Source organism: Trachypithecus francoisi, unplaced genomic scaffold, assembly GCF_009764315.1.
Source record: "Trachypithecus francoisi isolate TF-2019V2 unplaced genomic scaffold, Tfra_2.0 Lachesis_group2, whole genome shotgun sequence".
In the NCBI taxonomy this organism is placed as follows: domain Eukaryota; kingdom Metazoa; phylum Chordata; class Mammalia; order Primates; family Cercopithecidae; genus Trachypithecus; species Trachypithecus francoisi.
In genome coordinates this window covers 148,488,947-148,503,691 of record NW_022681465.1, presented here as the reverse complement: position 1 = coordinate 148,503,691, position 14,745 = coordinate 148,488,947, and positions in this window count along the sequence as shown.

Sequence of the window (14,745 nt, the reverse complement as noted above, 5' to 3'; positions counted from 1 at the left end):
CATCCTGTTGGCCCAGCCAGAACTCTTGGGCTCAATCTCAAAAGCTTTCAGACTCTGGCTGGTGTCACAGATACATGAAATGACCAAGAATAAGGCAAATGGGTGTGGAGGACCTATGAACAACTGAATACTTTCAAATGTAAATGAAAAAAATAGACTACGCTCATCCGAGTTGCTACCTTGGTCTTAGAGTCATCCTCAACTTCTCCTTTTTTCAAGCACACATCTTACAAATTCCTTTACCCAGCTGAGCCTACCTTTGACCTAACGATTGAATCTTGCTCTCTTTCTCCCTTCCTATTTCCACTGCTTTAATTCAGGGTCTCATCATCTCTCCTTCTACCTGGCCTAACTTCAGGTTAGACATTACACTTTTCCTGCATCTATCCATTGCATTGCCCACAAAGTTATCTAAAGCCTGAGTGTGATTATGTTATTCCCTAATTTATGAACTTTGGTAGTTCTGAACTGCCCATAGGCTGAGGGCAGGAGGGCCTCAGCATGCCTAACCAACCTGACTTTCCAGCCTCATCTGCTACCACCCCTCTCCTCTTGTCTTGTGCTCTAGAATATCAGGCTACTTGCTGGTCTCTCAAATGTGCGCAAAAAGGCAATGCTCACTTAGTATGGGGGATTAGCTCCTGGAAATAGAAATGCTACCTGAACTAACCACATGTGGGGTCATGTCAGCATGATACCCCCAAAGAGCCATTCCTAGCATCAGGTGTAAGAAATGGCTCTTTGAATTTTGTCAAATCCTCTGAAATCACAACATCCCTCTGGCCATAGTTTTTTCCAGGCCACAGGTCACGCAATTGTTAGTCAGTCACCCTAAGCTCCAGTCATGCTTATGACAGGTTTTATAACATTTAAGGAATGCTCCTATTGTTTGTGTCCTTAACCATTTTCTTGAAGTGACTCTGGTAAACCTTGCTTTTTAAGATCTAACATGGTTCTCTTCCTCTTTCCTTAAACAGTTCCAGAACTAATACTGGAAGTTTTTCCCCAAGCATTATAAGTGAAACCTGTTCCCTAAAACACAACATAAATAGCAGAAGGAAAAGTCACAGAAGACAAAACCCAACAAATTGTATTAGAAGAGTGTGGTAGGGTCCTCATTGGTTGAGAATTTGCGTGGCCACTCACTAGCCATGAGCATATAGTACAATTGATAAAATATATAATATCTACTTATTGTGCCTATCCAAACATCCACTCACATATGCGTGTGAATACATTCACATATGTAAAAGATACTCTCCAGAGAGTGTGGCAAAGGCCCGCGTAGATGAGGATGCATGTATGTTTGTACTTGCTATTCCCCCAGCTTCGGGTAGACTCCTTTTTTTTAAGTTGGTGAATTGCTACCCATGCTTTAGGCTCTGTTTACATGTTACCTAAACACTTTCTCTTCATAGTGTGCTCCACAGACTTGTGGCACCAGCATCTCCGTGAAGGCTGTTATAAATGTGGAATCTCAGGCCCCACCCCACATCTATGGAATCAGCATCTGCATTTTACCAAAATCTCAAGGTGTTTTGAACGCACATGAATGCTGGAGGAGCACTGACCTAGTCTATACAACCTTCCTTCACCCCTCCAACAAAACAAAAGGCTTTGCTCATACAATTGGTGTTATTTTCGTCTATCACATTGTATCATGTGCACCTTTAACAAGAGTAGGCCCTTGACAATGTTTGCTGAAATGCATTAGGACATATCAATCCAGGCATCTGCTATTTATTATGCTGTTTGCAATAACACACTCTAGTTTAGTTGACCCAACCTCCTCCTCTCTTTCAGAGGTTTCGAAAATTTAAAACCTGATTTTCTAGGCTTCTTAACTGCCAGATATGGCCATGTGATTGTTCTGCCAATGAGCTGTAAGCAGAAATGTGCTAGTACTTTATCTCCTCTTTCTTCTTTTACCTGAAATATGCGTCGTTGGAGGCACTTCTCTATTGCCATCAGAAGCCAAAAGCACAAGACAAGGATAGAAGACCAATAAGAGAAAAATTTGGATTCTTGAAGGCATCTTTCTGACCCAAAACTGCTACTCTATAGGCTTCTTATGTGAACAAACACTTCTTTATGTGTTTATGCTACTGTCAGTTTATTGTTAATGGAGCCGAATGTATTTCTGACCAATACATTGGCAAATCCCATTTGAATTTGCTCTCTTTATTAGTCCTTGCTGGGGACCCTTCAGGTGAAATACAACAAAGTATTACAACAATGACTTTTTAATTGTTCTTTTTATTCTTATTCTATTTCACTAATTGATTTAGAAAAACATTTACTCCTAATATTCCCGCAATGGGAAATAGGGCCATAGGACATATAAAACTTAAATAACTTACTGCTTCAAAAAACCTAGTTGTAGGTTTTGGTGAAGTCATTAATATTGGACTATCAAAGAAATTAGTCAAGGCTTCTGGTCAATATCAGAACAGAAACCTCTCCTCTTGTCCTTTTGACATCTTGGCTGCTCCTCAAATGGGAGCGGGCAGCCACATGAGGAAGTTTTTTTAAAATATGGCACTTTGGATTGCTTTACAGGAGCTCTGTGAAAACGTCTCTCTCTGAGTTATGTGTAAATCCAGCCACTGTCTGATTCCCATAGCATGGGGCTGCTTTGGGTCATTCCAGCCTCTCAATATTTCCCAGACCTCAGTTACGCACAAGCTACGTTTCACTGGGAAACACTATGCGGGTCAAATGGGAAAACCAGGTGTTGATAGCCTTACTAAACGGAGTGGAATTTTGTTTTATTGGCCTGTGAGACATCTTGCTCCTCAAACTCCTCTGTAAACCCTGCATGGTATTTTGCCCTCAGTATATCGCTATATCTCCGTCAAAATGTGGCAGCTGTTTCATGGCTCATCATGAAAATACCATCAAAAATACCCTTAGAATCCAAACAATGCAAGCTGAGCTGTCCTAGAAGCTTTACACATCTATTTTCTTGGTGCCATCTGACCTCTGACCCACAACCTGGTGTCTCCTGGCACATCAGGTTGTCCTTTGTTATTCTGTATTTGGGCCTCATCCTTACCTAGCCACATTCTCAGACTGTTCCAGGTGGATGCTATATTTAACAAATCCAGAGAAAAGACTGGCCATAACAGGCGCTCAAAGTCACAGTAAACACACATGCGGAAAATCCCCTGGAGCACATTCTTCTGAACACCCTCAACGAAATAAACCTTTGTCCTCTGAGGTTGAATCTGAGTTTGAAAAATTGACAAAAGTCATTTAGAGACGGATCAAATCTCAAGCCGTGTGACTTGGCTTTTTATAAAAGGCCATCCAATGAAGAAAACACGTGAACAAACAAGCTCCACTCTGGTCCTAGTCTCTGAAGACAATTTCAAAAGGGAAGGAATGAAGCATTGTTGAAGCAGGCTCTTACAGAACCACTTGGAAGGCCATGCTGAGTTAGGAAATTATGTCAGGTCCCTTAAATAATCAGCCTCCATTTCTAATCCGTTAGTTCTCAAATGTTATCCTGCGTCAGATTCACCTGTGGGACCTGTTGAGGCACAGATTGCCGAGCTCATCCTCAGAGTTTCTGATGCGGTGGGTCTCGGGCAAGGCCAGATAATTTGCATTTCTAACAATTTTCCGGGTGATGCTGACTGACGCTGTTGGTTCTGGACCACACCTGGAATTGTGCTTTAGTCAAACCTTATATTTTCATCCCATCAAGTCAGCTAACTGCTTGTCAGTTCTGAGATTTAAAAAAGCAGTGTGGCACAGTCACATAGTACCCTGTACCCTGATTCTCAATGATCTTGACATTTCATATTTTATGGTTACATGGTTTATAATGTGCACTGGACGGTGGATCACCAGGCACATCGAGTTACAGATGAGGCTGGAAGGAAAGTGTGTTACTGTCAGAGACGGTAGGGCAAATGGGGTGGGCAGGGCAGGATGTAGAGGTGTAATTGCCACAAACAATTGTCACAATTACTGCATAAGATGGACAATCATCTCATTCCGAACCTGGTCAGTGAGCCCATGAATAGATTTCATTTGGTTTCAGCACTTAACATTTCAGTCTAACTTTCGGAAGGAACCACCGTTCATCTAGACACAAGTTTGTCATGTTTTTCAGGTTTGTGTGGCCAGGTGTTCTAGCTAGATATTTGCCTCTGATTTCATTTTGTCTCCTCCACACTTGGATACACAATAGGTGAACTCCTGGCCTGAGGCACAAATTGGTGTAAGTTCAAGATTTATATTCATGACTCCTGGTTGATTTTACAATTTCTTCTCTATTCTACTTTAACTGGAAAAGAAATCTCTGAGTAACTCCAGAACATCAGCTAGCTGCATTATGAATTCCTATAGTTTTTAGCTACATATTATATGAGATTATTATATGTTCCTTTAGTAAACCCTTAATTATGCCGAGTTTTAATATTCTGTATTTGCTTTAAAAAATCACGGCAGTGCTCAGAGGAAAATCAGTGACCTTAAGGAGGGCAGCAGCACTCCTCCCACAGAGTGCTGCTAGCTGGTCTCTACTCCAGCCCTACCAAGTGCTCCTTGCCATGTGGAGGTCTGGCTGGCCACCCAACTCACATTCATCAGGCGCTGTGCCAGGCACTCTTCTGGAGATGCAAGGGGCTCAAACCTATCCTCTGCTCTCAGAGAGTTACGCGGGGTCTACAAGGCCAGAAGTACATCAAGTGGAAAGTTTCTAATCATTTTCCTGTTCTTCTCTTGTTCCTTCTCAAATTCCTTCCCAAGGAAGCCCATGCTTTGAGTTACCAGAACACTGATAACTCCTCATGTACACCAAACTACCTGCCTGCATTAAGAGGACATCTATGACCAGAAAACAATGTATGTTTGACAGAGATTTATAAACACAGAATGGGAAAAAAAGACCCTGATTTGAGAGGTTCTTTCCTTTTATCCTTGCAGGCCAGGGAATTTCAGAAGCAGGTCTCCTTCAGAGAAGGGAGCTGGGAACGCAGCGGGTGCGCTCGGTGCTCTGAAGAGAGCTAAACGACTCTCCAGTTTCTAAATATTTGCATTCCATAATTGTCTTTGGGTTGAGTCACGAGGTGGGCACGCTCCCTCTGTCCCCGGGGATGAGCTGCTGCATGGTTAACAGGTTTCATTTCCTGCACTCGGTGACTAATGGACACTCTTTCAGTCTGGTCACATCTCTCCTTCAAAATGGTACTTGATCGGGCCCGCCTGTCTGCCTGCTGCAAGACCCAGCGCGCTGCGAAGAAACTGCCTGAATTCATAGGGCTTGTGATCCCGCATTGCCAGGCGTTGTTCTGAGTCTCTCGTCTTTTCTTAATTCTCCTTTCTTTCCCCGGCCAAAATAAACCTAAACCAAATCCTTGGGATTGGGGAGTTTCCTTACTGTCTGCCGATAGCCAGGGATTGGAGTATTAGGGGATAAGACAAAAAATATTGACTGTGGCATTTTAATGGGGTTGTAACTCAGTTTCATGACACAACTTGGGAACTATAAAGGCATTTGGAAATGAGAATACTTGAGATAAAGCATCATGAACTGCCTTGATTTTTTTACCCCCCTTTATAAGCATAGAAAACAAAGCCAGCCATTTTTCACCTATGACATGAGAGGATGGGAGGGTGTATCTTCAAAAAGTTTCCTCTCATTCTGGTTTTGATATTGATTGGTGGTCTTGGCTTCAGAAAGTTCCAGATGGATGATGATGGATGAATTTCCTGGGGTTAAGGAAGTGATTTTTTTAAAGGAGATATTTTGGTGATCACACTCTTACTCATGTTGAGGGCTAACGCTGTGACCTCAGATGAAAATATTTCACTTCACAGAGGTTCTGGGGGTCCACATTTCTGATGGAGCCCTTTTCTGATGAGGGCTTGATGGACATATTCACACATATTGGTGCTTCCCAGCAAGCTGTGATTGCTATCTGTGGGGTATCAAGCTCAGTGCACACTTGAGTGTTCAAGATGATCTCATTTCTTGACTATGCTTTATTTTGATTAAAGTCAGACTCTCCACGCCCATCCTACCAGCCAGCATGGCAGGAAGGCTAAGCTCAGTCATTGTTGGCGCTCTCTCCTCCTTGGGTAACACAGACACCTAAAATCATGCCCAATCACCAATTCATCATGGTTACTACCAATGTCCTCATTATCCAGGCCTTCTGGTTCTCTCAAGGTCCTGTAGTCTCCCTACTTTTGTGCTCCACTCACAGTATGGGAAGAAGGCTGGAAAACCTTTGCCCAGGGTTCTGCCTCCTCAGTTGTACAAGGCAGCCTTCCCATTCCAACTCCTTAGGGGTGGAGCTTATCAATGGCACTGAATTTGGCTCTTCCATGGCCAGATGACTGTCCCCTTTTCCAGGCTCAAAAACATGTCTCCTTTCTCTTGCCTTATTTTCAAAGACATTTCTCTGTCTGCCCCATCTTCTTGTCTCAGGATACTTAAGATCATATCCTTAGAGAACTTTAACTTTTTCAAGTCAGGAGGAACCCTTGTCTTCAGCTTCTGACTTTTCTGCCCTGTAAATTTCTTTTAGGCAAGTCAAAACTAAGGGCCCATCAACTTGCTTGGTGTAAAAAGGGGGGATAATTTGGAAAATGAGCAAAAGGCAAAACTGAAGTAAATTAAAGTAAGTTCAGGGTAATGCTGGAAAGAGGTGGAATTTCACCCAGAGAAGTAGACATTGTATAGAACCCTGGTTATAACCACATGATGGTGTTACAAATGGAATAGTTCATCCTGAGAGTAGGGGTGGATGAAAAGACAGAGAATCATCACATTGGGCAGTGTAGTGTTGTGAGCATCAAATGCCCAGCAGGAGGCAAACTTCCTCCAGGTCCCTCATGCACACAAGAACCAGGAATGAGAAGGATTAGAATAGCAACGAGAACAAATTGAATAGGAAGTTGAGTGGGTAGAGAGGGTGGCTGGCTTAATCATGAGAAGGTGCTGCTATTTTTGTTTGAGAAGAAGGAGATGTTATAAAGGGCATTTTGGGTAATTGCTAAACAGAAAAATCAGGAAGAATCTAGTAAAATTGAGCAATGAAGTTGTCCCCATCAGTTCACAAATAATAGCTCATATTTTATAAAATATATACTCCCTGCCAGGCACCATTCTAAGTATAGATAGCACCATCCCTAGTTTATAAATGAGGAATCCAAGACTCTAGACATATCACAGACCTAGAAAGGGCGGGAGGCTAAAACGCGGCTTGAGCAAGTCCAGTACTCACTGACCCCAGTTGGGTCAAGTGCCCTTCCCTGAACTGCCTCTGGGATTACATGGATTAGAGGCTCGGGTTGTTAGACCCAAGTCTCTTTTACACTTATCCCTGCATGGTTCACAGGAGTCTATATTACTTGAGACACAGGGACAAGGAGTTGTAGATTTCTAGAGGAAAATCAGGGTGCTTTTGGCTGGGTGCGGTGGCTCATGCCTGTAATCCCAGCACTTTCGGAGGCTGAGGCTGGCGGATTGCCTGAGGTCAGGAGTTCGAGACAAGTCTGGCCAACATGGTGAAACCCTGTTTCTACTAAAAACACACAAAAAATTAGCCAGGAGTGGTGGCATGTGCCTGTAATCCCAGATACTTGGGAGGCTGAGGCAGGGGAATTGCTTGAACCAGGGAGGTGGAGGCTGCAGGTTGCAGTGAGCCGAGTGCCACTGCACTCCAGCCTGGGTGACAGAGCAAGACTCTGTCTCAAAAAAAGAAAAAAAAGAAAATCAGGATGCTCTTATCAGAAGAAAGGCATTGAAACAACAGGCATTCCTCAGAAAGCAGAGAAGAGGAGCTGTTCTGGAGCTAACCTCTGCACCCCTGACCCCAAAGACGCCCTTTAAGCATCTCCTTGGAACCCCTATGAAACAAGGAGCACATTTGAAAGTACTTGTCTTGCATCAGTCAGGAAGAACCAGCAGTAAGATAAAAATTCCTTGAGCAACAAAACAGATGTTACCAAGTCCAAGCAGTGAACCTTGTACTCTTAACTAATAAGGGAGTTCCTTAGATCTCACCCAGAAACTATTTTTGGTTTTGTTTCAAACAATTTTAATAAGCTTGGCTATCTGATTACCCCATCCCAAGCCAACCAAAGTGAAAAAGGGCATCCTCTGGCCACTGGGATATAATGTCACTGTTTGTTGTTCTACTCTTTTACTTCTAGTTAGCAGGGACAGAAAGATTGGAACATAAATCTTGGCAGTGGATCTGGGATCTTCAAGTGTCCTTCAGCAAGTCAAGCACAAATGCTTTCCCAGTAACAGAGCCAGCGTTCCCAGGATAATTTTCCTTCCACTTTAAACCATAATGGTTTGCGAGAGCTATAAGGATGCTCAGTTAGAGTTGCGCCGTTTGGATGTTTTATTCGGCATCACTAAACTGGATCAGAGGAGTGCCTGCCAACTTGTGTGTTGTAGATGGGTCAGGTAGACAGTACAGCGTGTAACTCCCTCTGTCTCGTTGGCTCTCAGTCTCACTCATCTCTGTACTTCAGCAAAAGTCATGGTATTGCCCAATGTGAATTTTCCCCCTCCTTGGCTAACGCAAACAAGTGTGGCCTGCCTCTCTCTGACCATTTCCTACCCACAGAGGCACTCTCTTTCCTCCAATATTAAGCTGAGTGCCAAAGTGTATACACATGGACAAAACTATTCTTGAGAGAGTAGTGACTTTTCAATAGGAGAAAGGGCCAAAAATATTCTCACATTTCCTTGGGGTGACTGGTTCCCCACAGATTGCTGACACTTGGCAGCAGTGAGTGTCAAGTTTGAAAGCTGGAGTTTGGGCTGGACTGATTTGGATGCTAATCCCAATTTAGTTGTTTATAACCCTGAGCCAATTTATTTTTCCTTGACTATAGAATGGGGATAATATTAGTGCCTGTAGCCCAGGGTGGCTGCAAGGCTCAAGTGAGATGATGTGGGCAAAGTGCTTAGTAGTGGGTTGGGTGTCCAGTTACACACTTGGCAAATGTTAGTCCCTGCAGTTATTATAATTGTTATGATTATTAGCAACACATTGTAGCTACATACTTAATTTAAGAGTGTTAAGAATGTTCTCTTGGGAGGCCGAGATGGGCGGCTCACGAGGTCAGGAGATCAAGACCATCCTGGCTAACATGGTGAAACCCCGTCTCTACTAAAAAATACAAAAAACTAGCCGGGCGAGGTGGCGGCCGCCTGTAGTCCCAGCTACTTGGGAGGCTGAGGCAGGAGAATGGCATGAACCCAGGAGGCGGAGCTTGCAGTGAGCTGAGATCCGGCCACTGCACTCCAGCCCGGGTGACAGAGCGAGACTCCGTCTCTAAAAAAAAAAAAAAGAATGTTCTCTCTTCGAACAATGTCAATGTGTTCTGCCAGTAGTTTTGTTTTCTTCTCTGATGTGTAAATCCAAACAGTTCAAAGACCGTCTTTGGAATTTGACAATTCTAGACTTAAACCTTGATTTTATTGCTTATTGACAGTGTAGCTTAGGAGAAGCTGCTTTCAGAGTCTCAGTTTCCTCCAAGTAAAATCTCAGTTAATTCATCTTTAATGTGGATAACAAAGTACCCAAGTCAGAGGCTAGTTTTGATGAGTAGGTAAAGAGTAAACACTTGGGAAATGTTACTGATGACTGTTCTTGTACATATCTGGACTCTCATCAGATAATTTTCTTTGGTTGAATCTTGAGGCAAACAACACACTAACAGCAATCCCTTGTAGTTTTCTAGTTTAATGAGAGACCTGGTATGTTCCAACAGTTTGTGATTGCAAGTTGTCACTGCTAATTTAGAATTTTGAAAACTGTTAATGTTAACAATTTAGATTTGGGAAACAGGATGAGCTTTTAAGAATAAGTATATAATTTTTGTCATTGGATCTTAATCTACTGAAGCAATACAATGCACCTATGCTTTGGAATCAGGTAGATCTGGGTTTGAACCACAGCTGTTTCTTAACTAGGTTATGGTCCTGACTCAATAGAAAAACTTCACTGAACTTCAGCTCTCCTATGTAAGAATGGAATAATATTAATCTTTCCCATAGTGTTGTTGTAATGATCAAAAAAGGATAACATAAATGAAGTACCTGACATATAGTAATCAAGTTAACAAAGTTATGGAAACATAACTTTGATGAAAACTATGAAAGAGAATTGATAGCAAATGAAAGAAAAACTGTACCAAGTAAATTTTAATGCATCTATTTAGGGTGATAAGCAAATATCTCTTTTTCCATCAATCAAGCTGCCTGGCCCCAGAGTCAGTGACAACAGAGTTAGTAAATAAGGGCATTTGGATTAGCGTATGCCACATGATTAAACTTCAGACTACTAGGGGAAAAACAACAACAACAGTGCAATCATTGCATTTAATTAGAAGCCTCATCAGGGTGGGATGAAGGCACTAAATATGGCTGGGAATCATCAAGACTGAGGCAACGATCCACTCAGTTGTGGAGCTGCATATGAGCAAGTGGTACTCATACTGAGGTCAGTGGGCTAAGGCTCTTTGCTTCGTTGCTAGGCAACAAGGGACCTGCTATTCTGTAGCCCATCAATATCAATATGAAGCATTAACCAAACCACACTCCTGGTTCCACTTATATGATGGCTGCATGGAAATGCTGGGTAACAGAAGAGGATTATGTAATGTGGAAAAAGTGAAAGTTGGCACTGCACAGCAAAGCTTCATCTTTGAAGCAGGAGTGATTCAATAGGAAAGATCATCTGCTGGTTGTGGTTCCTGCTTAAAGATGCTGGAGGAAGCATGAGAAGTGGACCGATGCCAAGTCTCTGTACCACAAGGTGAGGTAAAATGTTGGAATTTTTCGGCTAACATGAGCCACAAGAACAGTCAAAGTAGATGATAATCCTTGTCCAAAAGTATAGCTTTTAAGACTGAATTACTCTGGCTGTAAATTCACCAGTTTATCAGCAAGTTCCTTGTAAGAGTCATTTGCAACTTTAATTATCCCAACAACCAATTCAATAATGCATTTCACCCTGGCCATATGGAGAAAGACTTAGCTTCTAGAGTCCCTAAGCAGATGTCAATGCAGTTATATTTCACAGTATTTTATATTATAAAGGTACTTGCACCAGAGGGGAAGGTAATTAACATTGCATTAGGTTGTCATCTTGTTTATTTAATCAGCAGTATCAACTGCCCCTTTACTAAGCTATGAGAGTTGACATAAAACAAAATAAACTAGTGTTTTGATCTTATTTTCAAAAATATGTTCCTATCTATTAAATTGGGAATACAAAACAATATATTCAATTTAATTTGAAATAGAATTTTCAACTGGAGAGTCAGTGTAATTGAAGTACGATGTGTTTGGGTACAAGAGCCCCCTGAGTATTGCCTAAAATCGAACAGTAGATATAACTTTCCATAAGAAAAGCCCAAAGAGGCTAATTAGATAGAAACATGGAATACTAGGAAGAAGAAAATGGGATATGTGGAATTTTTTGAAGATTTTGAGTCAATTATGCAACCATAAGACAGGAGTCATGGGAAAAAGTTGGAGAAAGAAACATAGTTGTATGCAAGAAGTTGTATACAGTATTATTGTAACACCAAGGGAGTGTTAGAATAACCATAGGTGAGTGGAGTGGTCATAATTAGTCACTGCTTATTTGTGCCATCAGTCATCCCAGTTGTTTTGACACAATGTAACCTTTTGTCATAGATTTCTTTCACTCTTCTGGTTTTCACATATGATTTTGTTTAGAGAACTGGCCTGCACAGTCAGCCCATTGGGCTCTTCAGGGACATCAGTAGAGATGCTCCCGGGGCCACTAAAAGGCAAGATTTAATTCACCATTGTGGAAGAGTGAATGAAATTCACTTTCATCTTATGGGTGAGGGAAAAAGAAAGGTGCCTAGGAATTATACTGGTGGGGCACCTGGGTGGCTCCCTGGAACCCTGGCTAGGTAATTTAGCTATGCCAATTAAGTTGTGGCCACTGACCCAACTTCAGGCATTTGCCAAGTCAGGCTGAAGTTCTTCCCTAAGCTCCACATGGGTTTAGTTCAGACCAGACACCCTAGCCATGCCTCAGAATATTTCAGAACAGCTTGTTCTGAAATATTTCTTCCCTTGTTCCGGGAAGAAAGGACCCAAAAAGATCATGAGTAATCAAAACAGTCATGTGAATACACAAATAATTTTCAAAGAACTTGTATGCATTCTTACACGACTAACTCCTTGGTCTTTATATTGCTGTTAGTCACAAATTCTCTTTCTAGAGCAGGCCAGAAGAGTTAAGAGAAAACCAAACCAAGTGAATCATGAAACCACCCTGATTTTCACAAATAATTACTGAGAATTTTTCTGCTTAAGGCACAGGGCTAGGTATTATGTGCTGGGTATAAAGTAAATAAAACAGATACGCCTCTTGCTTGTTCTGAAAATTTGGGATTGCTCTTAACTAAAACATTAGCAAATACAACCGAGAAGAATATTTACAACATAATATGTCCTAATAGAATAGAATATATTCAAATAATGCAAGGATGGTTCAATAATAGCTAAACTGTTAATTAACCATAGTACTACGTCAAAGGAAAAATGCCACTTGATCTGTTTTTTTAACAGGTGCCAAAGATCCATTCAATAAAAAGTGCTAATAAAATAGTCCTGTAATTATATACAATTAGACATATTCTATTTATAAAAAATAAAAATATAAAATATCTGAAATATGCTTAACAAAAAAAAATTAAGATTTACAAAGAAAACTTCAAAATTCTACTTCTAAAAATAAAACTTGAAAAATTAGGAACCAGATCAGGTAGAGATATTTAGTATTGTAGAGTTAACTAACTCACCCCAAATTGATCAGTGAAAAGTGATCTTAATCATGATAATAATTTATCCCTCCCCACCCCTTTCTCTCTCTCTTCTTTCATTTTTTTAGAACTTGACAAGCTGAATAGAAAAAGTCTGTATGAAAAAATAAACTAAAATACAGATTGAGTTATAAAGGCTCAACTGAAAATTTTTTAAAAATAAGAATTCTGATGAGTGGACTACTTCCTACAGAGATTACAATGTAAAACTACAGCAAGAAAATAAGTTTGTTTTGGCATAGACAACATAAGAAATAGCAGAGTCCAGAAGGAAGCTTTAATATCTGAGTAGACTCATATAGATGTTTAGTATATGATAAAGGAAAGCTTTTCAAACTAGAGAGGAAAACTCCAATAATTCAAACAAATGGTTTTGGAACAACTGACTAATCATTTTGAAAACAAAGTAAGGCCATACCACTCCTTTCTTTAGATAGCTCAATGATTTGATACATATATTTAAAGAGTAAAGCTAATAAAGTACTAGAAGAAAATGAGAAAATTTGATAAAATTATTTCTAAGCAAGACAATGAACACAAAAGCCAGACAGGAAATATATGATAAATTTAAATCCATAAAATTAAAGCACTTTGTATGGCAAAAACTAGAACAAGCTGGGAAAAGTATTTCCAACACCCATAATAAAAAGTAGCTAATTTTCTTAACATTAGAATCTTATTATTTTAAATATTATAGATCAATAGTAATTACTTTAATTATAAATAAATATTTAAATATTATAAATCAAGAAGACTATGACTGATAATGCAAAGAAAAATGGGAATGAGGAAAGATATAAACTTCCAGTTTATAATAAAAACCAAATGGCTTTTAAACCTGAAAGATATTCAACTTACTCAAAGGTAAGACAATGAAAAGAAGGTGGATTTTTTCACCTATCAAGTTGGCAAAGATGAAAATGCTGAATAAGTAGTGTGGTCAAGGGTATAGAGAAATAAGCCATCTTACATAATGTTGGTAGGACTATAAATTGGTATAAATTCTTCAGGGGGCAGCTTAGGAATGTGTGTCAAATCTTAAATGCACATATATCTTGACCCAGCAATTTATATTTAAAAAGTTATCCTATTATACTCATTCACTTCTGCCAAGTGAAATCTATATCTGTCTAATATATATATTTCACTTCAATATCCCAGCCAAAACAGAGAACCTAAATATTTATCAATAAGCATTTAATAAATAGACTTATAGCTTTAGATTTGTTAAGATAGAAAGATGTCCAAGGTATTAATATATTATTAAGCTTAAAAAGGAAAAATAAATTAGTATTATTCTATTTGTTAAAAATTAAGACATCAAATATATGTTTGTATATGAACACACTATTTCTGTAAGGACATACAAGAAGCTGTTAACTATAGTTATCTCTGAGAATTGGGGCTGAGAATTTGAAGGGTTATGGAAGGAAACCTTTTACCTTTTATCTTTATATATTATTTGATTTCTTGCTATGCAAATGTGTTGCTTTTATGACAAAAAGAAAACTTTTCCTTTTTTGCTACACTGTACTTCTCAACAAAAATCTCATGTGTAGTAGTATTGTTTTGGATACAGTCAGACTTGCTAAAAATGTTGAATTTACCATTGAAACCCTCACTTGCCTGAATAAAACAACCTCTGATCTTCATGAAATACATTTAAGTGGTAATCTGGTATTTAAAGACTTTTCAAAAGGATTAATTTCAAAATCCAAGAACTCGATAAATTTTAAAATATAGTTTTTAAAGATAAATATTATTTTCCAAACAATATCACTGAAAAACCTATTGTATACACACACACACACACACATACACACACACACACATATATAGTATAATTTTTTAAATACCAGTAAAGACCTAAAAGTAATAAAGGCAGTGTTGCAGTGATAA